The sequence below is a fragment of the Hylobates moloch genome, unplaced genomic scaffold, assembly GCF_009828535.3.
Source record: "Hylobates moloch isolate HMO894 unplaced genomic scaffold, HMol_V3 SCAFFOLD_10, whole genome shotgun sequence".
NCBI lineage: Eukaryota > Metazoa > Chordata > Mammalia > Primates > Hylobatidae > Hylobates > Hylobates moloch.
In genome coordinates this window covers 43501882-43529251 of record NW_026652285.1, presented here as the reverse complement: position 1 = coordinate 43529251, position 27370 = coordinate 43501882, and the positions used below count along the sequence as shown (strand labels likewise).

Below are 27370 nucleotides of genomic sequence, written 5' to 3'. Positions count from 1 at the left end.
TGGACAGGCCTGAACATGGGTGGGTGTTTTAAAGTATGACAAAGCAGACATCTGGAATGGGGCTGCTTTTCCATTGCCCTTTCTATGTTGACTTCAAGCCTATTTGCAAGAGGAAAAAAATGGCAAGAATGCACAACTGCCCGCCCCAGGAGGGGTGGAAATGCACCTCAGCCTCCTTTAAAGGTTCCTGTTTCCCCGCTGCTGTGGCAGGAGCAGAGACCAGCAGGAGGTGTGCAGGGCACAGAGGGGCCTCACAGAGAAACAGAAAGAGGATAATCAAGGCCTCCATGGCAGTGGCTTTGAATCCTGATTTGTTGTGTGAACTTCAGGCAAGTTTCTCAGATTTGTGCCCATGAGTCTCTGCGCTGTCAGCTATTAACTGGGGAGAATCTACCTATTAGTAGAACTATTGTGGGATTTAAGGAAATAATATCTGCCTTTGCTTGGCAGACACTAGGTATTTAATAAATAGTAACCATTGTTATTATTAACATAAGTACTATTCAGAGAAAGCTGTTAACCTGGTGTCAATTAAGAACTTGCACCAATGTGACCTCTGAAATGTTTTCTTGCCCATGTATTTTCACAATTTATTTACTTAGTGAATGTCTATGGAGTGCCTGTTTGTAGCCCTGTGCTCTATTCCAGGCACGGCAGGAGGCACCGGGGCAACAACAGTCTTGTCCTGGAGAGGCTTCCTCGCCTTTCCAGGGAGGGCAGTTTACACAGGGCAGCAAACCCTGGGTGGCAGACCAACACTTCCTCACTGCTTACCTTCTGTCATGTTCAAGCTTGTTTCCTCTAGGTCCAAGATCATCTCTATGATTGTGACCAGCCATCCCATAGGAAAAGAAGCTTCCAGAGATACTGGGGAGCAAGGATTGGTCAGGGACAGCTCTGATGTGAGACACTTCTCAGAACTGTTCTTTCAGAATGTAAACACCCTTTCTCACTTGAGGACCAGAGCTCCTGCCAAGACTTTGAAAAACAAGTTACACAAGCACCTTTGGGGAGGTTGGCCATGCCACATCACAGCTGCGGCTACATGGGAGAGGAGGAGGGAGCTGGCCTCAAGGACTTAGTCAGGGACAATACTTCCACCCCTAAACACAAGTTCACAAGGCCAGAAGTCCAGTAGAACACAAGCCCTTGGACCACCACACCATGCCCCAGCCTGTGGCCCAAGGAGTCAGTCATTGAGGATAATTTCGCAGACTCCCCTGCCACCATCACTGAGAGATCCCAGAGTTCAAAGAGTAATCAATTGCCTGCCATTAGAGCCAGTGCTCAGGCCCAGGTGGGGTTTTCTTGGAACTAGTCACTGGGATATCTTAAATTCTTTTTTTTCCAGACAGGGTCTCACTCTGTCACTCAGGCTGGAGTGCAGTGGAGTGATCATGACTTGCTGCAGCCTCGAACTCCTGGGCTCAAGCAATCCTCCCACCTCAGCCTCCCAAGTAGCTGGAACCACAGATGCACACCACTATGCTCAGCTAATTTTTTAGTTTTTTGTAGAGACGGGGGTTTTGCCACGTTACCCAGGCTAGCCTCGAACTCCTGGGCTCAAGCAAACTCCTGGTCTTGAGGAGTTCCTGGGCTCTTTCTGCCTTGGCCTCCCAAAGTGCTGGGATTACAGGCCTGAGCCACCATGCCTGCCTGGCCTTAAATTTTTTATTCCCTGGGGAGATCACCTCCCTTCACTTCCCTGACCAGAGCTCCCTCACAGAAGGCCCTATTTAAAATTTCGGCAGCAAAGAGCCTGTCTCAAAAACACTTTTCTCCGAGTTGAAGTTATTTGCCAAGGGCTGGTGCCAACTCCAGCCAGTTGTAGATGGAATTTCTCAGGCCACAGCGTGCCTGGGGCAGTAAATGCAAAACCTTAAGGATCTGACCTGGACCAAGGTAAATAAATCCAGGGACTGGGCATGTAACCAAGATCTCAGAAGGAGTAAATGAAGGGGAGTTCTCAAATAATTAAGCAAGAGTTTGCACCAACCCACACACACCTGGTGGGAGCAAAGACCTAAGAGAGTGACATTTGTTGATCACACATAATGTATCAGGTACTTTACATACATTCTCTCACTTCATCCCCACAGTAATCCTGTAGGGTAAGTGGTGATATCATCCCTGTTATAGATGAAGAAACCAAGACTCAAAGAGCTTAAATAACTTGTCCAAGATCATGCAGCCATGGACATGGCAGAGCTGGCATTTGAACCCTAGTCTATCCAGGTTGAAAGCCCAAATTCCTTTGATTACACTATTCTACCTCCCTGTATGCAAGAATCTCCTTTCTTTTTTAAAAAAGTTTTTTCAAAAGAAAATGTTTTTCAGAATTGTGCTCCAGAGAATCTTATTAGAATACAATTAGAATCATCTTGTATATTTATCTTGATTTTTCAGAGACTGAGATCTCAAGTTGAAGTTCTGAGACCAAGTCCCACTCTCCAGTCTCATATGGTTTACCCTATCTCAGTATACATAATCAATCAACAATAGTTATTGAACATCCACAAGACCTTCTACTATGTTCTATAGGGGATAGAAAGGTGAACTAAGCATGTCTCCTGCCCTCAAGGAAATTATAGTCTCTCTGGATAGGATAGGTTGTGCTGCAGTAACAAATAACCTCTGTATCTGAATGGCCTAACACAACAAAGGTTATGTTTACTGCCCTCACCAGATGCCCATTGTGAATCAGCTGGGTCCTCACCTGAGGACCCAGGCTAATGGGCAATCTGCCACATATCTCAAACATTGCTAATCACCATGCCAGGAGAAGGAAAGTGTGGTTGATCACTCACCAGCTCTTAACACTTCTTCCCCTGTAAGCTTCTTTTCCAAAGGGACTCATGCCAATTCTGCTCACATTACATTGGCCAAAGCAAATTGGCCACACACAATGCCAAGTTATATACAAACCTACCACAAGTCTGGAAGTGGAGAAAACCTTGAAAAATTTGGTGCATAGCCCTAATAATGACCACAGTCTGAGAAGAGGAATGGCCTCAAAGCTTCATCCCCCACATTCCACAACAGAGCAAGCCAAGTAATTAAGTGCCCGTAGAGTGGGTGCTTTCAAGGTTTATATCCCAAGGACTCGACAGAGACTCATGTCTGGACTAGAGACCTCAATGAAGTATCCTGAGGGGTGAAGGCCTATGTTGAGTCTTGAAGAGTGGGAAGGATTCGGCTGGACCTACAAGACCAAACATGTTGCATCCACCTTGAATTTCAATAGAGTGATGGTAACCCACCACCAATCACCCTGATAAATGACATAGATTACTCCAGGCATGAAAGGACAACCCAAATGAACACCTGAAGGAAAGAATATGCAGTGTGGGCTTAAGGGAAAAAGGGCCTGTCATTGCTGAGCAGAGTGCTGGAGTCAAGGAGAAATGGCAGTTGAGGCCAAGGCATTAATTGAGAAGGTGTAGAAAAATTTTAAACAGGAGAAAACCATGATTAGAGTAGAACTTTAAGGATTCTAATAGGTGGCTACATCCTTTTATTTATTTCTTCATTTGACAAACATTTTAAATATTTTGCACTAGAGACGCAAAGGTATATGAGGCTTGATTCTTGCCCTCAAGTTGCTCCAGTCTCTAGCAGAAGGAGAATACATGTGTGTTGCCTATTTACAATACCCTTGTCTTTTAAGAGGGATTGATCTCAAAGAGATCTGATGAATACAACCTAAAGCTTCAAGGATGCCAGATAATGAAGGAGAAAGGGCTGAGTGCACTAAATTGCTAAATGGGATTGAAGTAGTGGTGAAGAATCCAGGGGTGGGAGGAGGCTGGAGTCAGTGCAGCTGGAGGAGAGTGGAGAGAAGATGATTGGAAAGGATAGGGGAGATAAGGTAGCTGGCAGTGGGAGAAAAGGCTTTGGGAATGAAGGAAGATTTTTAATGGGGATTTGTATAAAGTTTGGCCATATGGTGTTCAATGTAAGCCCTCCACTTTTCTCCCTTGTGAGCATTTCAGTCAAATCCACATTGCTGAAATGCTTTCGGGGTGGCTTGAGAGGTCGCAAGGGGGCAAGTCGGTTGCAGTGAAGCATTGATTGTGGCTTCCACGTGGGTACAGGGTGTGAGCAGGGACTTCCCAAAGGGCCCAGTCATGTCTTATTAAATAGATATGTGCAATCAAATTTGGACAGGATAGAGTGGCTCATTCTGGGTGTGGGAGAGTCAGTCAATAAAAGCTTCATAAAGGAGATAAAAGACAATCCTGGTGCCAGGTGTCGAAAGATCAGATGTCCTCAGTCCACTTGGATTAATGGAAAGCATTCCAATCCAGGCACCAAGAGCATCACATGCAAAGGTACTGGGGTGTGGAACAGCCTGGCTTGTTCAAGCAACTCCAAGCAAACCTTGATGGACAGGATAATAGTCAGGAGGGGCAAGTTCAAGAATCTAACCCAATAATCAGAAGTGCATGTTCACCTTTGAAATTATTCATTCAGTATTTACTGACCCTCAACTACTTTCCAGCTTATATAGTGTCACAAAAATCTTTTGATTTGGTAAAAACCTGGGAAATTCATGATTTCCTATTAGTCTATTGGTAAGGAAAGTGGGGATCCAGAGATAAACTTTTCTAAGGATGTCCTGACTTACTTATTCTTGCCTCTCACGTACACAGTATGACAATATTTACCTTGCTGCTAAGCACCATGTCTCCACGTGCAGTGATGACAAAAAGCCAAGATCCTTGAGGTCCTGTGTCCCAGCAGGTGAATGATTGCCTGAGACAGCAGCAAGCAGGAGCAGAAATCTGGTGACTATTAAAACACACTGATTTACAGTCAACTGTCAGGTGGGAAAATTTATCTCCATTGATCATAGCCTAAAGTATCCTGTGTGTGGGGTGTGAGTGTACATATGTGCCCACGTCTGTTTTAAGTATCCACCTGGGAAATCTCTCAATCAGCATTTATTTCAATAATCTCATACAGAGCTCTGGCACTTTTTTCCACAAATGCCTCCAAAGCAGTTTGTAAATTTTATATAGCTGGGGAGTTACTGTGGCAGGAATAGAAGGAAATAGATATTTATCAGCTTCCTAATGAGAACTGAGGACTCAGTATACTTTTGTTGAGAAGAACAGGGATCCAAGAATGTATATTTAATTCAGAATGTGTGTGTATTTAAATGACATAGTATTTCATAAAAATATTTTTCATATTTCCTCTTAATCATCCATTCAAATTCTACACAACTTTCAAGGCCCACCCTCTAGAATCAGCTTCTAGTTGCTAAATTTTGGTTCTCTGGAGTAAAATACTGTCACATTGCTCTGGACATTGCATTTCTCTAAACACCCCCAGAAGACTGGCAGTAGGGGGGAGACCTTGTGTCTCTCTCAGGGGTTTTATATTATGCATTTCCAGCCCATTTCTCAGCAGAGGCTGAAAAGTATTCATCCAGGAGGCCAGTGAACACCTGTGAGGAAACTGGAGAAACTTCAGATCATTCGTTCAGTCAGTCAGTATTTACTAAGCAATTACTATGTTCTAGAAACTATGCAAGGGTGCTAGAGATACAGCTAAGAGCAAAAGACATGGATCCTGGCCTCCCAGACCCAGCAGTCTAGTAGGGGAGATGGTCATTGATGGGATAATCACCCAGATCATTGTAAATCTAGCACCAAGATAAAGGGAAGCAAGAAAGAATCTGAGAACATAAGTGGGGTAGCTGGGTTTCCTGGCTCATGCCTGTAATCCCAGCAATTCAGGAGGGCAAGGAGAGAGGGTCACTTGAGTCCAGGAATTTAAGATCAGCCTGGTCAACAAAGGGAGACTCTGTCTCTACAAAAAAAAAAATTTTTTTTTTAATTAGCCAAGCATGATGACACATGCCTATAGTCCCAGCTACTTAAAAGGCTGAGGCAGGAGGATTGAGAGCAGGAGTTCAAAGCTGCATGATAGGCCAGGCACTGGCTCACACCTGTAATTCCAGCACTTTGGGAGGCCAAGGTGGGCAGATCACCTGAGATCAGGAGTTTGAGACCAGCCCGGCCAACATGGTGAAACCCCATCTCTACTAAAAATACAAAAATGTGCCAGGTATGATGGCAGGCACTTGTAATCCCAGCTACTTGGGAGGCTGAGGCAGGGGAATCGCTTGAACCCAGAAAGTGGAGGTTGCAGTGAGCCGAGATCATGCCACTGCATTCCAGCCTGGGCAACAGAGCCAGACTCCATCTCAAAAAAAAAACAAAAAACAAACAAAAAAAAAGCTGCATTATAGCTAAGTTATAATTATGCTACTGCCCTCCAGCCTGGGTGACAGAGTAAGACCCTGTCTCAAAAATAATGATAATAGAAAAAGAGAAAAAAGTAGAACATAAGCAAGGAACATTACCTAGACAACTGGGTTGGGGAAAGGTGCCTGAGAAAGCTCATCTGGAGGCTGAGCAGGAGTTATGGAGATCCGTGTGTGTGGAACAGCCTTAGTTTCCTCATTTGCAAAATGACTGTACTAACAGTACCTTGCCCAAGCGTGGAACCCCTAGAAGTAGGCCCCGAGATAAGGACTCATGATGAGATGATTTATAAAAAAGTGTGCCCTAGGGCCGGGTGTGGTGACTCACACATGTAATCCCAGCACTCTGGGAGGCCAAGGCAGGCAGATCATGAGGTCAGGAGTTTGAGACCAGCCTGGCCAACACGGTGAAACCCCATCTCTACTAAAAATACAACAATTAGTTGGGTGTGGAGTTGTGTGCCCGTAATCCCAGCTACTCAGGAGGCTGAGGTAGGAGAATGGCTTGAACCTGGGAGGCAGAGGTTGCTGTGAGCTGAGATCGTGCCATTGCACTCCAGCCTGGGCGACAGAGCGAGATTCCATCTCAAAAACAAAAACCAACAAAAAAAAAGAAGCGTTCCCACTTGAACCTGGGAAGCAGAGGTTGCAGTGAGCCAAGATGGCACCACCGCACTCTAGTCTGGGTAACAGAGAAAAAAAACAAAAAGTGTCCTTAAGGGAAACTGGTAGAGGAGGTAGAGAGTGGGACTAGGAAGGGAAGAGAGGCGTCCAAGCAATGTTGACAATCAAATAAAGTCCACACAGAGGTGTGCCGGAGACAGGAGAGGTCACATGGGGAGCTGAGAATGTTTGTCCCACAGTGCCTGGTAGTCACAGGTGAAGTCCCAGGCACTTCTGCCCTCTAGACTGAGAAGCAAAGCAGTTCTAGTAGCTCAAGGACCATCCTCCAACACAGAGCCACGGTGCTGGCTGCTGTGTCCACAGCACAAAGTAATGAGGGTGTACAGGACTATGCAAGAGCACACAAGGGGGTGTGGGCAGGGCACTGAGGCGCTGGTTACACAGGGCACATAGGGAGGTACAGATGCAATGAAACAATGCACGTAAGGAACAGAGCACAGTGCCTGACTCATAATAAGTGCTCAAGCAGTATTAGCTCTCATTGTAATGTTTATTTTATTGAATATGTATCGATGCAGCCTGACACAGACTCTGCTCTGCCCAGTTATCTCTGCCTACTCAAATCCTCCAGGAAACCCACTCTTCCACCCACCACTCCCCGCCAGGCCTCCCGAGACAAACACACATATAAATATAGCAATATATATTTATATTTCTCAGGATTGTCACATTTTGCTGAGCTCATAACAGAACTGAACAAATAGCCCTGTCATCCTCTGTAATATATTCTATCATTCACCGGGGCTTCATCTCTCCCTGTCCTCCTGGGCTCCTGGAGCTCAGAAATTCATGTGCTCGGCTGCTTCTTCAATGTGATCTGTACTAACCTGATGTAATTCTCAGGCCTTCATTTCCTGTGCAAGTTGATAGAATTTTTAGACCAGAGGGACTTCCTAGGTCTGCTCATCTTGCTGAGCAATTGGTTTGCTACTTCAAAAATCTGCATTTTAAATAAAAAGGAATGAACTCTGATACCTACAAGAAGAAGGATGAATCTCAAAAACAAAAGAGCTGGACACAAAAGAATACTCATGGTATGATTCCATTTATTGGAAATTCTAGAACAGGGGAAATTAATCTATGGTGCCCAGGGCTGGGGTGGGGGCAACTGCAAAAGGTACCAAAGAACTTTTGGAAGTTGAAAATGTCAGCATTGGCTGGGCGCAGTGGCTCACGCCTGTAATCCCAACACTTTGGGAGGCCGAGGCAGGTGGATCACGAGGTCAGGAGCTCGAGACCAGCCTAACCAACACGGTGAAATCCCCTCTGTACTAAAAATACAAAAATTGCCAGGCATGGTGGTCTGTGCCTATAATCCCAGCTACTCAAGAGGCTGAGGCAGGAGAATCGCTTGAACCCAGGAAGCGGAGGTTGCAGTGAGCCGACATGGCACCATTGCACTACAGCCTGGGATATAGAACGAGACTGTATGAAAGAAAGAAAGAAAAAGAAAGAGAGAGAGTGAGAAAGAAAGAAAGAAAGAAAAGAAAGGAAGGAAGAAAGAAAGAAAGGAGGGAGGGAGGGAGGGAGGGAAGGAAGACAGAGAGAGAAAGAAAGAAAGAAAAGGAAGAGAGAGAGAGAAAGAAAGAGAAAGAGAAAGAAAAGAAAAAGAAAGAAAGAAAGAAAAAGAAAGGAAGGAAGGAAGGAAGGAAAAGAAAGGAGGGAAGGAAGGGAAAGAAAGGAGGAAAGAAAGAAGGAAAGAAAGAAGGAAAGAAAGAAGGAAAGAAAGAAGGAAAGAAGGAAAGAAAGAAGGAAAGAAAGGAAGAAAGAAGGAAGGAAGAAAGAAAAAGAAAGAAAGAAAAAAGAAAGAAAGAAAGAAATGGAGGGAGGGAGGGAAGGAAGGAAGGAAGGAAAAGAGAGAGGAAGGAAGGAAGAGAGAGAGAAAGAAAGAAAAGGAAGAGAGAGAGAAAGAAAAAGAAAGGAAGGAAAGAAGGAAAGAAAGAAGGAAAGGAAGGAAGGAAGAAAGAAAGAGAAAGAAAGAGAAAAAGAAAGGAAGGAAGGAAGGAAGGAAAGAAGGAAGGAAGGAAGGAAGGAAGGAAGGAAGGAAGGAAGGAAGGAAGGAAAATGTCTGTCTTGGTTATGGAGTTGTTTACAGTGGTGTATACTTGGTTCAACATTCATAGAACTACACGCTTGAAATGGGTGCACTTATCGTATGTAAGTTATACCTCAATAAAGTTGATTTTAAAATTAAACAAATAGGCATTTTATTGCCTGACCAAGAGGTCAAAAGTAGATCCAAGACTAACCATAAGAAACAGCACAGACCAGACACACAGAAGCCTTTGTGTTGTTCCCCATCACCACCCCCTGTTTTTTCTTTTGGCAAGAAGTTGGTCTTTATCATGTGTACTAGTGGAGGGGAACAATGGCAAGGAAAATCTAGACAGAGAATAATGTACAAATCATTTACATCTGGTGGCCCTGGAATGTGTTTTGTTGCTTTATGGAATTTGAACAGAGATGTGCCTGCTTGACATCCCAAAAAGACACTTCGAATGAAATAATAAAGTTTCCTAAAAAGACCTGAATTACTTGTATCCAGGAAGCCCTTTGCTTATCTTGCCTAATTTCACTTCTTCCATCTCCTTTTTCCAAGCAGGAAATGCAGTGATTCACCTAATCCCAAACCTTCCTGCAAGGAGGCTCTCCAGTTTGGTGCCTCCACCTACATTAGATTGGATGCCTCTGCATTAACATGCAGCATAAATAGAGGAAGTTGAGATGCTCAAGCCACTGTAAAGAGACCTGAAAAAAGTTTTCTTGCAAGTTGCCGGAATAATCTACTTGCAGATAATTGAGAACAGATTCTACAAGAAATAGTTTCTTATATCTAGCATGCAGTTTAGCTGTCTCTGGCTCTGGGAAGTCTCTCCTGGCACACCACACTCCCCTCTCCCCACTTCAAGCCCTGTCACTTCTGAGATTGGGTTGGCTGCCTGCTATTTGCACCCCACCTCCCGTCCCCAACACCCTGGACTTTGTCCTTCATGGCATTTACCACGTGGAAGGCAAATGCCTATTTACTAATCTGTGTCCCAGACCAGACTGAGAGCTCTCTGAAAGCAGGGTCGGCTGAGGTCACTGTTGTATCCCCAGCTGCTAGAACAGTGCCAGGCTCGTAGTAGGTGCTTAATGAATAGTTGTTATTATTATTCTGAACACATAACAGAGTTTATTTAAGGTTTTGAAAATCAACTGCACAAACAGGAAAACTCTGGCGCTTCTAAAGGGAACTCCACCCAAGCCGAGCTCCAGCAGGAAATACCAAAAAGTAAGTATCTAGCACAAAAATCACCGTGCGTGTGTTTCAAGGCAACTCTCATGAGCTTATCTCCAAGAAGCTGTGGAATAGTCTGGAAAATCCAAGGCAGATGACTTACAAGGATGGAGGGAAGGGAGGAGAAGCTTCTTGCTATCTTGACACTCTGGGGCTGTGGAATAACACTGAGATTGGAGTCAACAGGCCAGGCCAAAAGGCCTAGACTCTCAGAGCCTCTGTAAATGACCATATTAATACCTTCTCACATCTTACAGTCCTGTCTGTAAATTCTTAAGGGTGATGCAAATTTTAGCTTCCTAGATTATCAGAAACATCAATAACAAGCTGGGTGTGTGGTGTGCGCCTGTGGTTCCAGCAGCTGGGGCATGAGGATCACTTGAGCCCAGGAGTTCGATGCTGCAGTGAGCTATGATGGTGCCAATGCACACAGCCTAAGAATAACAGAATAAGACCCTGTTCTCAAAACAAGGCAAAAAACAAACAGGCCAGGCACAGTGGCTCACACCTGTAATCCCAGCACTTTGAGAGGCCGAGGTGGGTGGATCACTTGAGGTCAGGAGTTCAAGACCACCCTGGCCAACAGGGTGAAACCCCATCTCTGCTAAAATTAAAAAAAAAAAAAATAGCTGGACATGGTGGCATGCACCTGTAATCGCAGCTACTCAGGACGCTGAGGCAGGAGAATGGCTTGAACCCAGGAGGTGGAGGTTGCAGTGAGCTAAGATCGCACCATTGCACTCCAGCCTGGGCAAAAAGAGGAAAACTCTGTCTCAAAAAAATTATTAATAACAATAGTAGGAATAAGTGCTGCTCAGACCCTAATGCCTGCACCAGAGACCAAGAGCCATTTTGCCTTCCCCTCAGGAGTCCCCATCCATGCATAGCAAGAGTTGGGGCAGAGCTCCCTGCTGTTCACTTGGCACTTCACACTTGATGACCATCCTTTCCAGCCTTAAGGCCTTCTGTGGATGTCACTGCCCTCCTGCTCATGTGCGACATGTAGACATTTAAGGGAATCTAATACAAAACAAGTTTTACAAAGTGCTGTGTTTCTAGCAAGTGAATGACAGGCCCATTAGACACAGCCATCTGACTGGTTTCGGAGGGACAGAAAAAGCTCACACGAGGAGAAACCAGAAAAAGAGGAAGGAGGGAAGGAAGGAAGGAAGGAAGGAAGGAAGGAAGGAAGGAAGGAAGGAAGGAAGGAAGGAAGGAAGGAAGGAAGGAAGGAAAAAAAAAAAAGAAAGAAAGGAAAGAAGGAAGGAAGGAAGGAAGGAAGGAAAGAGAAAGAGAGAGAGAAAGAAAAGAAAGAAAAGAAAAGAAAAGAGAAAGGAAAGAAAGAGAAAGAAAGAAAAGAAAAAAGAAAAGAAAAGTCATTAGAGAAGAGAAGAGAAGAAAAGAAGACCAAGGTAAATACTTAAGAAACACAATTTAAGAATCTTAAGTCAGATCTTTCTATCACAGGGTTGTGGTGAGCACAAAACCTTCTCTATACATGTCCCTGCCTAACCACAATTTAAGCACAGTGTTTTGTAAATAATGGGTGCCAACACAGTCAATACGTATCCACTACCTTCCCTGGGATAGGCAAGGTGAGAACAAAACAGGAGTCGTATGGGGCCCTCCCCTGAAGAAATTTGTCTGGTAAATGCTTGATGACTTAAATAGAAAGTTTTAGAGATCAGTTCTAGTTTATCAAAATTCCATAGTACTTTATCTGTCCCATTCTTAGGGAGCAGCTTCTCCAAAGCTTGCAGCTGACATACCTTACCAGAGATGCCAGGCAGTTGTGAAGGGCTCACTCCTGTGTCCTTCATAGCACCCAATAGACTGCCAAGCACACAGTGCATACTCAATACAGATTGTGCACTCTAATGAGAGTGTACTTCTACAAAACTAGGAGGAACCGATGTAGCACACCCCCAACCTGTACTTAATATGCAGTGAATCTCAGGCAGAGGAAGGAGGGTGGTGCTCCAGGCCACACAGCCAGCAATGTGGTCAGAAAAAGGACCCTGGTCCTTAACTTCTTGCTTTCCATATACTCTCTTTCCAAGGAAATTAGATCCCAACTTGGAAGAGGGATTTGATTCAAAGAACTAACCTTAAGGACAGTAGAAATGTGAAAACAGTCCCATCTTTGTCTCTTTTGACATTGAATTTTTTTTTTTTTGAGACAGAGTCTTGCTGTATTGCCCAGGCTGGAGTGCAGTGGCATGATCATAGCTCACAGCAGCCTCGACCTCCTGGGCTCAAGGAATCCTCCTGCCTCATTCAGCTTCCTGAGTAGCTGGGACTATAAGTGTGCACCAACCCACCAAGCTAATTTTTGTACTTTTTGTAGAGACAGGGGTCACACTATGTTGCCCAGGCTGGTCTTGAACTTCAGGTCTCAAACAATCCCCCTGCCTTGGCCTCCCAAAGTGCTGGGATTATAGGTGTGAGCCACCATGCCCAGCCTCTGCCCGCTCTTCTAGCTCTTTGTTCCTGAAGTCTCCTTCCCCATCTATGGTGTTAGTCAAGCAGAAGATGCTGGCAGAAATGTCTGCAGCTGCTGCAGCAAAACAGCAGCAGCAAAGGCTAACCTCCCATGGAGGGAACGGAGCAGGAACCGTCAGGGAGTGCTTGGCAGTCCTCAAGGCAGGCACATGAAGAAAATGGGATTTGTCCAGTGCAAACTGTGTAACGGCTGAGCCAAGGAAATGCAGTCTGTTTCTTCCTGGCCTGTTCAGCTAGATCAGCCCCAACTCCTACTCAAGCACTAGACTTTAGCTGTTGAGATTTGAAGAAGTCCCTTTCCCACCCAAGCTTGGAACCAGTTGAGACAGTCACAAGAGTCAGGCAGATGGAGATGAAACACCACCAGTATTACTCATAAAGGCTGGGTGGGGAGATAGGCCGTAGGTGTGCAGCGAGAGTGAGCTTTCTAATACTAAATCCCAGAATCAGACATACTCACCCACCCAGTCACAGGCAGCTCTGGAGGCCTGCAGGCCCCCAGCAAAAGCAAAGGTAAGTGGTGCTGGAGCAGAGCAGGATAGGGGCTCTCTGCTGGCTAGCCAGGCCCATGAGAGGGAGGAATTGAGCCACACAACTCACTTCCCTCTATGAAACTCATCATTCTATTAAGTCACCCATCTTCTCCTGGGAGGAGTGAGTCAAAGGATACGGAAAGTCCAGAATATTACTGTAATAGAAGGCCCTGCTACATGGAAGCAACATCATGAGTGGTAAGCAAGCCCTCCCCCAACATGAGTCGAGACAAAGCAGGCCGCATGTAACAGCAGAGGTTGTCTGAAAGGCTCAGGAAATAATGCTCTTTACTGGGCACGGTGGCTCATGCCTGGAATCCCAGCACTTTGGGAGGCTGAGGTGGGAGGGTGGCTTGCATCCAGGAGTTCAAGACCAGCTTAGGCAATATGGCAAGATTCCATCTCTGTAATATACAAATAATAAAGAAAAAAATGGCCAGGTGTGGTAGCTCATGCCCATAATCCCAACACTTTGGGAGGCTAAGGTGGGCAGATCACTTCAGGTCAGGAGTTCAAGACCAGCATAGCCAAACATGGTAAAACTCTGTCTCTAATAAAAATACAAAAATTAGCCTGGCATCATGGTGCACGCCTGTAATCCCAGCTACTCGGGAGGCTGATGTGCCAGAATCATTTGAACCCGGGAGGTAGAGGTTGCAGTGAGCAGAGATCGTACCACTGCTCTCCAGCCTAGGTGATAGAGTGAGACTCTGGCTCAAAAAAAAAAAGAAAGAAAAAAAATAAAGTGATGCTCTTCTTTTTCCCTGATCTTCTTCCTCTTCCCACAAACCGTGCTCCTAAATTTCTGGTACCCACTCTCCTTACAGTTGTCCCTCTGTAGTTTGGGTCATGGCACTCTTGCACGAGGGAAAGGAGTAACAACTAAACCGGAGGTTTTTACTTCAGTGATGGTTGAAGCGGCACGTTCCACAAGGTAGAGAATGAAGAGAATGAAGAAGTGGTACGGGAGCGGAGGCAGGGAAGTGCTGGGAGGAGAAGGATGAGGTCCCTGGCAAGGGAGCCACCCTCGGGCCTGTGCCCACGGACCTAGGTGAGGACAGGCACTCCTGTTTTCACACCCAAATGTTGCATTTTCCAAGATGACCCTGGCCCGCCATGCCCCCATTCTGTGCCTATAAAAACCCCCGAGACCCTAGTGGGTAGAGACACAAGCAGCTGGACGCCAAGAGGAGGACACGGGCAGAACACACTGGCAGGCACCAGCAGACCCTGGCAGTCCATCCACCGGTGGAACAACAAGGAAGCCAGAGGAATTTGGCCGGGGTAGTTGGAGTTGTCTGGCTACTGAGCAGCAGACTCCAGGGAAAACCACTTTCCCACTCTGTCCCCCTTCTGGCTCCCCATCCATCTGCTGAGAGCTACTTCCACCATTCAATAAAACCCTGCACTCATTCTCCATGTATTTTTGTATGTAGGATAAAATTCAAAACACTTAACTGTGCCCACATGTGATCTGATTTTTCCGATACACTAAGGCAAGAACCCCAAGACGAAAAGCCCTCTGTCCTTGCAATAAGGCAGAGGGTCTAATTGAGCTGATTAACACAACCACATACAGATAGCAAAACTAAAAGAGCACACTGTAACACATGCCCCACTGGGGCTTCAGGAGCTGTAAACATTCACCCCTAGATGCTGCCGTGGGGTCAGAGCCCCACAACCTGCTCATCTGCCTGCTCCCCCTAGAGGTTTGAGCAGTGGGGCACTGAAGAAGCGAGTCACACCCCCATGGCATGCTCTGCGAAGGGGACAAGGGAACTTTTCCCGTTTCAGAAGGAGCAGATCAGGTTGGTGTACTGGCTAAGGAGGACTGCCTCCTAACCTCTTCCCTTTCTTCCCAAAAGAATGCAGAACACAAGCAAAAATAATCTAAAATCATTTCATATTGCTGTTCAGAACCAGAGGGGAATTCTGGTATATTATCAAATATATTTGGTGCTCCTGAAACCCTTGGAATAATTTCCTGAATTACAGGAGTGTATTTTGCTATTCATAATAAGCCCCTTTGGACCACACCTGAGTTTATGCTAATGAGGTGACTCAGGGTAGGGCCCCTGGAGAGCCTCAGGATAGGGGCTGTCACCAGAAAGACCAAGTGATCAAAGGGCTGGAACTTGCAGCTCCATCCACAGATCTCTGGGAAAGAAAGGAGAAGAAGCTGGAGGTAAAGTTCTATAAAACCTGTTGTACAATAAGATTTGAAAGCTTTAGGATTGTGGAGCTTGTGGAGGTGGTTGGAGGGTGGTGCCCGAGGGCATGGAAGCTCCATGCTCCTTCTCACATCCCTATGCGACTCTTCCATTCAGGCTGGAGCGCAGTGGCGCAGTCTTGGCTGGCCGCTGCAACCTCCGCCTCCTGGGTTCAAGCAATTCTCCTGCCTCAGCTTCCCAAGTGGCTGGGATTACAGGCACCCACCACCACGCCTGGCTAATTTTTTGTTTGTATTTTTAGTAAAGATGGGGTTTCACCATGTTGGACAGGCAGGTCTTGAACTCCTGACCTCAGGTGATCTGCCCGCCTTGGCCTCCCAAAGTGCTGGGATTACAGGCATGAACCACCTCGCTCAGCCTGTAATATCCTTTATAATAAAGTGATAAATGAGTTTTCCTCAGTTTTTTAAGCCATCCTAGCAAATTAATCAAATCCAAGGAGGGGTAAGGAGAACCATGATTTACAGTCAGCAGTTCAGAAGTATAGGTGATGGCCGGGCCTTGTGGCTCATGCCTGTAATCTCAGCCCTTTGGGAGGCCAAGGCGGGAGGATCACTTGAGCCCAAGAGTTCAAGACCAGCCTGGCAACATGGCAAAACCCCACCTCTACTAAAACTACAAAAATTAGCTGGGTGTGGTGGCATATGCCTGCAGTCCCAGCTACTTGGGAGGCTGATGTGGGAGGATCGCTTGAGCCCACGAATTCAAGGCTACAGCAAGCCATGATTGCACCACTGTACTCCAGTCTGAGCTACAGAATGAGACCCTGTCCCAAAAACAAAAACAAACAAAAAAAAACCAGAAGTATAGATGACCATTTGGGATTGGCATGTGAGGTGGGAAGCAGTCTTGTGGGACTGAGCCCTTCATCTGTGGCTAATTGAACTGAAGTCACGGATGCCCGGCAGGGCTGTGCTGGAGTGTTGCTTGGTATGTGGAGATCTCCTCACCCCACCCCCACACACACATCTCATCATGGAAGTGTGCAGTCTTGAATGAGAGTAGAGGGAGGAAAAAAAGTTTGCTTTCTCCTCCAAGGAATCAAATGAGTCAACTCTAGAGCACACTGCAGGATTTCCAAAGCTCAGTCTTCCCCTGTAATCTTCACTCGTGCATTCATTCTATAAACATCTTCATGGAGCACCTACAAAGTAGGAGGCCCTATACTAGGCGCTGGGGACACATTGCAGCTCTCGTGAAATTTTTGTCAATCCATAAGTCAAACAAGAATCTGCTGAGCATCTATTATGCACCCCACCGTGCCGGGTACTCAGTGAACCCCTCTGAGACTTGCGCCCTCCAGCCTGCAACAGTAAAGCACCTGAAAGCCTGGTTTCCTTTAGTTTGAGGAGAGATTTCTTCTTCACAGATTGCCTGGGGGTGGCAGACAGTTTAGGAAAACAACATACATGGCTGATTCTAGAAATTCAACGACGTGTCTCCCGTGGAAGATTGCACAAATTCTGAAGAAGAGTTGATGAGCATTACCCTTAAATAGGTAAAACCATTATAAAAAATAACACCTCAGTGGCTTTAAAAACGTTAAAGGGGTGAAACTCTGCATCCCACTCTTTATGGGGGCGCAACTGCTGACCCCACCATGGCTCATAGAGAGATGGATCTGTACATTTTTAGATACCATAGAAAGATTTCTTTCTGCCTGAGCTTCTTCAGAGCATTGTACATTTTTATAAAATTGTAAAACACCACAGCAGGCAAAAGAATAAAAGCATTTTTCCCTCCTTTAGTCTCAATATAACTGTGTATGAAGGGTGGAGAGCCAAAAAGTTCACGTTCAGAAACTCAGGTGCTATTTGTAGCTCCCTAATAACCAAAACTTTTTTGGCCACCTACTCATCCATTCATTTTGTTATCGCCAAACCTCAAAAGCCTGGGGGTAGGCACGTAGTAGGTTCTTAGTGAGGACTTATTGAATGAACAGATAAATGAATGAAAGGATGGCTAAATTAATGAATGAAATATCCAGAGATCAGTCCATAGTAGATCCACCTTCCCACAAGCACAGAGTAACTTCAGGAGTGGGCATCAGAAACTCTGATTTATACCCCACTGGAGACTGGAAGCAGAGAATTTCTTGTGTGCTGACCTTAAGGGGAAGAAATTGAAGAGAGAAATGGACTCACTCAAAAAGACTGCTGAATCCAAGAACTAGAGAACTGGAGAAATGTGTGATTCAATCTATGACCCACCCTCAGGTCAGTAATTACCTGTTAAGCTTGGTGAGGTGGTGCATGAGGCAGGAAGTCAGCCTGGGCAACATAGCGAGGTCTTATCTCTAAAAAAAAAAAAAAAAAAAAAAAATATATATACTTCAGCTTCATTACAAATATTCATTGAGCTTTTACTATGTGCCAGGAGCTATGTCTACCAAGGTGAATAAGACCACACACTCCTATTCCTCCAGCTTACATCCCACCATCTTGTCTCCGACCAACTGCTCATTCCTGCTTTCATTTTCCTGTCTACGAATTTAGAGTCTTTAGTCCAGCATTATGCTAACCACTCCCGTGCAAACGTCTTCAACTCCCTTGCCCTCTCTCCCCTGTTGCACACACACAGCAAACCTTTGCTTATGAATGAAATCTGAGACCCACCTCCTCTATGCCAGCTCAGCATTGCTAGAGAAAGTCACACAACTGTGCCAACTGATGTCATTTATAATACATGACCCAAACTCATCCTTCTCCCAGTTATCTGATTTCAGCAAATGGCACCATGGCCCACCCAAATATCTAAGCCAGAAATCACTCTTGAAATTCCCTTTTACCTCATTCCCCCTGTTCAAACCATCACCAAGGTATTGATACCATGTCCAAGATAAATCTGAGGCCCACCTCTTCTCTCCATCTTCATCTGCCACCACCTTGTCCAGGTCTCTAATACCTCTCACCTGCACCACTGAAATGGACTCTGAATTGGTCTACTGGTTTATTCACTGAAAGAATGAAAGAGAAGTATTAACTTCTAAACTGGATTCTGTTTGCAGCAGACACTATCTGCCATATATCTTTACCTTTACCACTTCAGTACTCACTAGCCTGACTTCCAACACCAGAACCCATATTTCTTTGCCAGAAGATTTTCTCTGGCAAAGAAGCTGTTTTGTCTACCCCTTGCAGCAGGCTAGAAATACCTGCTTGTGCCTCACAAGACATTTCCTTGTCTCCCAGACCTCAAGCAATGGCTTACAGGATTGGGTGTATAAATACTCCAGTTCTGGGCCAGTTGCAGTGGCTCACACCTGTAATCCCAATGCTTTGGGAGGCTGAGGTGGGAGGACCACTTCAGGCCAGGAGTTTGAAATTTGCCTGGGAAACATAGCAAGACTTTGTCTCTGCAAAAAAAAAAAAAAAACAAAAAAATAGCAAGGCGTGGTGCCCATCTGGGGTCCTAGCTATTGGGGAGGCTGAGATGGAAGAATCGCTTGAGCCCAGGAGTTCCAGGCTGAGGTTAGCTATGATCGAGCCATTGCACTGTAGCCTGGGCAACAGAGCCAGACCCTGTCTCTAAAATAAACAAAATAAATAAATTAATTAATAAATAAATATCAGCCGGGTGCAGTGGCTCATGCCTGTAATCCCAGCACTGTGGGAGGCTAAGGTGGGCAGATCACTTGAGGTCAGGAATTCAAGACCAGCCTGGCCAACATGGAAAAACCCCATTTCTACTAAAAATACAAAATTTAGCTGGGCATAGTTGCATGCGCCTGTAACCCCAGCTACTCAGGAGGTTGAGGCACAAGAATCACTTGAACCTGGTAGGCAGAGGTTGCAGTGAGCTAAGATTGTGCCACTGCACTCCAGCCTGGGTGGGCAGAGTGAAACTGTCTCAAAAAAATAAAAAATAAAAAAAAATAAATAAATATCCCAGTTTTCTCAAACTCAAGTGGGATAACTTGAGGGGTGCATTCTAAAGTGGTTCCCAGAGCTCTTCAGAGGGATTAAGCTTCAGTTATCCACAGTGATAACTTGATTTATAACTCATCCTTTGTTGGATTTCTTCCCTCTCCCGCCTCAATTTCCCACCTTCTATTGATGCTTCCTTACACCACCTCCCAAACAGACTACTTTGACTTGGTCTTCTTCCAGGGGAAACCAGACGAAGCCAATGTCTCTTTCTATCATCCTTACCACGGCATATTATTGCCTTTAGGATAAAATTCAAAACACTTAACTTTTCTCCAGAAGGTCCTATATGCTACTCCCACATTTTAACTCCCTTTCCCACAACACTGGTTTCATATTGCCTCCTTTGTTATTTTTTTTCCCCCAAGGCAGGTTCTCGCTCTGGCACCCAGGCTGGAGTGCAATGGCATGATCACAGCTCACTGCAGCCTCAACCTCTTGAGCTCAATGATTCCTCCCACTTCAGCCTCCTAAGTAGCTGGGACTACCAGATGAGCACCACCATGTCTGTCTAGTTTTTGTATTTTTGTATGTAGAGATGGGGTTTCGCCATGTTGCCCAGGCTGGTCTCGAACTCCTGAGCTCAAGCAGTCCTCCCCCCTTAGCCTCCCAAAGTGCTGGGATTACAGGCATAAGCCACCACATCCTGCTTGCCTCCTTTCAATTCTTTGAATATTCTCAGCCCTCTGCCACCTCAGGGCCTTTGCACACCCCATTCCCTGGGCCTGGATCACCCTTGCCCAGCTCTTCACGTGCTGGCTTGACCCTCTTCCTCCAAGTCTCAGTTCAAATGTCCTTTCTTAGACAGAATTAGTAAAGGCCTTCCTTTATTAATTCATCTAGTTTTTCCTGATATTCTCTTCCTTTATTGGCTTCATGGCACTTACTACAACTTGTAATCCTGTTTGTGAGTTTGCTTAAAATTTGTCTCCCGACTAGACCGGAAGCTCCAAGAAAACAGAAATCTTAACTTTCTTAACAAGGACATGGCAGAGGGCCTAGCGTATTGGAAGCCGCCAATTGCCAATTTTATTTTTAAGATCAAACAAAATCTTAACCTCAAGGCGTTCACAGTATAATGGAAGAAATTTGTATACAAATATGTAATTTCCATGAAGTTAAATTGCCATGGACAGAAGGCGCTAATGGATCACAAAGTTCACGGTGTCAGATAAAAGAAATGGCACCTCATTTTATTGATCCAATAGCTCTAAGTCCCATGAGGTACTGTGAACCCCCAAAATCTGAGACAGATCTCAGTCAATTTAGGAAGTATATTTTGCCAAAGTTAAGGACGCACGTCGGTAACAGCCTCAGGAGGTGCTGACATGTGCCCAAGGTGGCTGGAGCACAGCCTAGTTGCCTTCTGCCATGACTGTAAGCTCCCTGAGGCCTCCCCAGAAGCTGATGCTGCCATGCTTCCCGTACAGCCTGCAGAGCCATAAGCCAATTAAACCTCATTTCTTTATAAATTACCCAGTCTCAAGTATTTATTTATAGCAGTTTGAGAACAGACTAATACAGAGGTAGAGTTTCTTTAAAATGAGCTTTACCGCACAAACCATAACTATTCTCTCACCCACATTTACGTAAGTGCCCAGAAGTATAACACTCTGTTGTCCCACAATCCCCACCCCATTACAAATATTCAGACCATGTTCTTCCCGTGGCATAAAAAGTCAGCAAATAGTCCCTTCCTTTTCTGCCCCTCTAACCCCAGTGTGGGACTAGTGCTAATGATTATTATGACCAGTATGTCAACTGATCACAACTTAACAGAATTGTATACTCAAAGAATCATAGGATTACAAAGAGCCTAATGAGATTTGTCTGATTATGAATTTAATAAAGGTAAAAATTATATGCCCAACTTGAGAGGAAACCCTTATTACTTTTTCCCTCCCCTACCAAAGAAAGTTAACAGAGGTAAGCATCCTTTTAGGTCCTTCCTTTTTAAATTTGCATAATAAAAATTTTCAACACAGAGAAGTAGAGAGAGCTGGGCACAGTGACTCACGTCTGTAATCCCAGCACTTTGGGAGGCTAAGGTGGGAGGATTCTTTGAGCCCAGGAGTTCGAGACCAGCCTGGGCAACATGGTTGAGACCCCATCTCTAGAAAAAAGAAAAAAATTAGCCAGAATGGTGACACACAACTGTGGTTCCAGCTACTCAGCAGGCTGAGATGGAAGGACGGCTTGAGCCAGAGAGGTCGTGGTTGCAGTGAGCCATGATCATGCCACTGCACTCCACCCTGGGCAACACAGAGAGACCCTGTCTCAAATAAAGAGAAACAGAGAGAGTAATATCATGAACTCATCACTCCTGTATCTATCACTCATCTTCAACAATCATCAAGGCCAATTTTATTTCATCTCTAAACTCCCTTCCTGCCCCCATACATTTAACCCCTACCTTGACACTTTGGGATGTATTTTTTTAATTTCAGATGTCACAGATACCATGTCATTTCAACTATAAATACCTCATCTGTAATACATGTCTCTTAAAAATAATCTTTTAACATTACTAGTATCTAAGTTTTTTAAATCCCTTAATGTCATCAAATATCCCTGTGTACTTATTTCCATATGTAAACCAAAAATAAAATTCTAAGGCCCCCACAACCATCCAAATGGACCCCTCCTCCTAGCCAAGGGCATTTCAAAGTTAACTCAAAAAACTAGTTCAGGCCATAATGGAAGAGAGGGTCAAACATGTCTCATTATATCCTCCAGCATTAACATCAAAACGGAGCTTAAGTCTGAAAAGAAACATTTACAGTGTATTCTCTCTGAAGCCTGCTACTTGGAGGCTTCGGCAGCATGATAAAACCTTGGTTTCCACAACCCTTTATCATAACCCAGATATTCCTTTCTATTGACAATAACTCTTTCAACCAATTGCCAAATAGAAAATTCTAAAATCTAGGCTGGGCATGGGGGCTCACACCTGTAATTCCAGCACTTTGGAGCCCCAAGTGGGCAGATCACTTGAGGTCAGGAGTTTGAGACCAGCTTGGCCAACATGGTGAAACCCCATCTCTACTAAAAATACAAAAAAAAAAAATTAGCCGGGTGTGGTGGCGCATGCCTGTGATCCTAGCTACTCAGGAGGCTGAGGTGGGAAGATTGCTTGAAGTCAGGAGGCAGAAGTTGCAGTAAGCCAAGACTGCACCACTATACTCCAGCCTAAGCAACAGAGTGAGACTCCATCTCAAAAATAAAATCTACTTATGACCTGGAAGCCCCCCTACTTTGAGTTGTCCTGCCCTTCCACATCAAACCAATGTAAATCTTCACATGTATGGATGGATGTATCATGTTTCCCTAAATGCATAAAAGCTAGCTGTACCCTGACCACCACTGGCACATGTCCTCAGGACCTCCTGAGGCTGTGTCATGGGCGTGTCCTTGATTTTGGCAAAATAAACTTTGTAAATCGACTGAGACCTGTCTCAGATACTTTTGAGTTCACACCTAAGTGTCTCATGTTGTGTTTGTTTTATAGTTGGCTTGTTCAAATCAGGATCCAAACAAGGTCTATACTTGCATTTGGTTGATAAGTCTCTTAAATCTGTTTTAATTTATGGGTTTTGCTTCCATCTGCCATGGATCCCCACCCACCACACCCTGTACCAGGATTACATTTTAAGACAATCTTTCCAAGCCTTTTGAACACACTGTTTTCTGATTTCAACTGACTCATCTCTCCTGCTAAACAAATAAAAACCTAATAGACCACTTTCTTTTTAAATTTTTTTTTTTTTGGCTGAGAAGGGGTCTCACCATGTTGGCCAGGCTGGTCTTGAACTCATGGCCTCAAGCAATCCTCTCTCCTCAGCCTCCCAACACACTGGGATTATAGGCATGAGCCAACATGCCTGGCCTAGACACCCTTCTTTAAGATATAACTTTAAGAGGTATGCTTGGATTTAGGTCCATGTTAAAGTATTAGCATTTATCAACGAAAGATAGTCTGATTATACCCTATACTGGAGGAGATAAGAGTCAATTTCACACAACAGTTGCTATAACACTTTTTAAAAACTCTGCTATCAGGGGATGTTTCACAAAAGTCAATAAGTATTTTGCTCCATTGACGGTGCCTTTGCCATAGCTTTTAAATAATAAATATGAAACAGGAAAATGTTTCAGTGGCAATACACATCAGTCACATCCTGATGATGGTACCCCTTCGCCCTAGACCTCCTTAAGGTTACTTTTATATTCTTCTCTCTATGAAGTGGCGTAAAACTAATAGCTTCACAGGAAAAATCTCACTGAGACCTCTTGGCAAGTTTCCCCCAAGCTGAGTCGCATCTGTGGAGAACTGGTGTGAAGTGAAAACACAGGGAGTAACAGATACCTGTGAATTTATTTGGGTCAACTTGACGCTATTAACCACAGGCTTTGACGGAAATACTGTGAACCCTCCTCCCTCGTCTGGCTTCCTTGCTTAGGACCCAGGAGGAAGCACATTCTCAAGGTCTGTTTACTCTTCCAACCTGGTTCCCCTGGGCTTTCAACCTCACCCCTGCACTTAACACCTGAACAGGCAAAGTTTTGCACTGTAAACTTGGAGGTGTGAGTCTCATTATTGCTTTTCCTATGGTGCATGCCTGGGATTTGTCCAGCGCTAGAACAGGCAAGAGTTCAAAGCAGCCTTGATGGCACCTTTTCATGGCTTGAGTCAATTAGCAAGGGATTCCAAGCTGGCCTGGAAGTCCTGGCTGCCAGAAAGTCCCCGGAGCAACAGTTGGAATACAAATAATAAAAACAACCACAGAGTAATTTGTGAAAATGCCAAGTACAGCGCAAACACACTGACCCTTGTAAACCTTGACATGAACTTGGAGAGGTGGGGCCCAGCGTGCCTTCAGGATGGCAGAGGTGGGAGGCTGCTGCCTTCCTGCCAATTCTCCAGCCTTTCCAAATCTTCCTAACACATAACATCATCCAACCAAACTCCCCTACACCGCTCACTCTACCTGACCAGACATCTGGGTCATCCCGTCTTTTCATCTAAGCAGGCCCTCTCTCCACACAACTGCTTTCTTCCACAAATGAAAGTGTTGCATGTATAAGGTAAGGTCAGAGCCTGCGATTCTAACAGCCTGTTAAAAACAGCAGCTTTAAAAAGAGGGCCTGCTAAATACCTCTTCAAGCCTCTAATGACTCCCAGAACCTAAATAAGTCAATGTTAAACTTCCAGGCTCTACAATTTATCTTTTCTCTTCTCCTTCCTCCCATTAAATGGTTCGGAATATATGTACCACTGTTTACAAAAAAGCAAATACTTCTCTTAAGATAAATGGACTTTCTCTAAGCTCACAGCTGTACAAGCTACAAAAAGCTACAGAAGTGACTGATAAACCACCACAGCTTAGTTTATATAGATACAATTAAAGCTAAGGACAACCCAAATCACATTTTGTTACCACTGTATATATTGAAATAAAGACTGTTTTAAGACTCCTACACTTGACCATATTAGGAAGGTGAGGAAAAAATACATTGGAAAGGGGGAAATAAAGGAAGATTTTATTTCATATACATTTGCAATTTTTAACTTTATTTTATTATTATTATTATTGAGACAGGGTCTCACTCTGTCATCCAGGCTAGAGTGCAATGGCGTGATCTTAATAGCACTGCAACCTCCACCTTCCAGGTTCAAGCAATTCTCCTGCCTCAGCCTCCCAAGTAGCTGGGAGTACTGGTGTGCTGTGCCAGCCTACATTTTCAATTTTTTTTTTTTTTTTTAATCCTCATTGGGGGCCAGGTGCGGTGGCTCATGCCTATAATCCCAGCACTGTAGGAGGCCAAGGTGGGTGAATCACCTGAGGTCAGGAGTTCCATACCAGCCTGACCAATATGGTGAAACCCCGTCTCTACTAAAAATACAAAAATTAGCCAGGCGTGGTGGCACATGTCTGTAGTCTCAGCTACTCGGGAGGTTGAAGCAGGAGAATCTCTTGAACCTGGGAGGTGGAAGTTGCAGTGAGCTAAGATCGTGCCACTGCACTCCAGCCTGGGCAAGAGTGAGACTCCATCTCAAAAAATAAATAAAAAATAAAAAATCCTCATTGTGGTTCTGCTGGGGGCAGGCCAGGGGACAGGAAAAAAGGTAGTGACCAACAAGAGAAATAGATGGGGCTTCTAGGGGATGCTGGCGATGTTCCCCATTTCTGAACTGGGATGTTTTTTGTTTGTTGTATAGAGTCAATGTCTCACTGTGTTGCCCAGGCTGCTCTCGAACTCCTGGGTTCAAGTGATCCTCCTGCCTCAGTCTCCTAAAGTGCTAGGATTACAAGCATGAGCCTCTGTGTCTGGCCAAGGACCATTTTTTTTTTTTTTTTTTTTTTTGAGACGGAGTCTCGCTCTTTCACCCAGGCTGGAGTGCAGTGGCGCGATCTCGGCTCACTGCAGGCTCCGCCCCCCAGGGTTCACGCCATTCTCCTGCCTCAGCCTCCCGTATAGCTGGGACTACAGGCGCCTGCCACCTCGCCCGGCTAATTTTTTGTATTTTTAGTAGAGACGGGGTTTCACCGTGTTAGCCAGGATGGTCTCGATCTCCTGACCTCGTGATCTGCCCGCCTCAGCCTCCCAAAGTGCTGGGATTACAGGCGTGAGCCACCGCGCCTGGCCAAGGACCATTTTTGGCTTTCTGCCTTAGTAAGCTCCAAAAATACCACTTTCCCCCTTTCCTTCACCTCCCCAAAGTCTGCCTCAGTTGGGCTGGGGTGGGATGCAGCTATCTGCTTTTATAAAAGTCATATAATTCACAGGTTCTTGGGATTTGGAAAAAGTAATATTAATAATAATAATAATAAAGTTATGTGAGATAACTTCTGGGCAGGTGGTTTAGGAACACACTGTAAGATACAGTGAGTTCTTAGAGGCCTCCATAAGAAATACTTAAAAATAAACTTTTGCAATATAAATGTATTTACTACCACTAAACTGAACACTTAAAAATGGTAAAGATGGTAAATTATGTATGTATATTTTACTTCAATAAAAATAAATTTAAAAAAAATTAAAAACTGTCCTGTGGAAAAAAATAATAAACTCTACTCTAAATGTATTTGGGTGTTATAAAAGCAGATAGCTGGATTCCACCTCAGTCCAACTGAGGTGGACTTGGGGGAGGGCAGGGAAAGGGAGAAACTGGTATTTCTCTAGTTTATCTGAGGCAGAAAACCAAGAATAATCCTTGGCCAAATGCAGTGGCTCATGCCTATAATCCCAGCTCTTTGAGAGGCTGAGGCAGGAGGATCACTTGAGTCCAAGAGTTGAAGACTAGCCTAAGCAACAAAGCAAGACCCCATCTTTACAAAAATGAAATGAAATAAAAAAAATTAGCTGGGCATGTTGGTGCGTGTCTATAATCCCAGCTACATGGGAGGCCAAAGCAGGAGGATCCCCTGAGCCCAGAAGGTTGAGGCTGCAGTGAGCTATGATTGTGCCACTGCACTCCAGGCAGGACAACAGAGTGAGACAAGACCCTGTATCTTAAAACAAAAAACAAAAAACAAACAAAAAAAAAAACCCACCTTCCTCTCACACACACTGCCCACATCCAGACAGACATCAGATCCAACCCATGGTCCAGCCTCTAGCCACTGCCTCTCTTTCTTGATCTCCTAATATGTGTTCCAATTTCATTCTTGCCCCCTGCCTATTTGCCCTCCATATAGATTCCAGGATAATATTTCAAAAACACAAACATAGCTATTTAATAAACAGCCCCCTTTACTAGCCTCCTAACACTCACACCAAAATACATGCAAGTAAGCCCAGCTCCTTAGCAAGGTCTACAGCCCTGCCTCTCTAACCTCCTCTCCCCTGAGTGCGCTCATCATCCCCACATCTCCAGCCTGCTCTCTGGTTCCCAAACACATCATGTTCTTCTGCACCTTTTTGCCTTTGCTAATTTT

The 27370-nt window shown here is 44.9% G+C and overlaps 1 long non-coding RNA gene across 1 annotated transcript in view; it reads right to left on the bottom strand.

Moving 5' to 3' along the window:
• LOC131384414 (uncharacterized) overlaps positions 1 to 18460 on the bottom strand; it is a 66480-nt gene extending 48020 nt beyond the window's left edge. Inside the window, exons 1-2 of the long non-coding RNA XR_009215241.1 lie at positions 18360 to 18460; positions 17733 to 17800 (exon numbers count right to left, since the gene is read on the bottom strand). This is a non-coding gene — a long non-coding RNA (uncharacterized LOC131384414). The remainder of the gene's footprint in view (positions 1 to 17732; positions 17801 to 18359) is intronic.
• Between the last annotated feature and the right edge of the window lie 8910 nt (positions 18461 to 27370).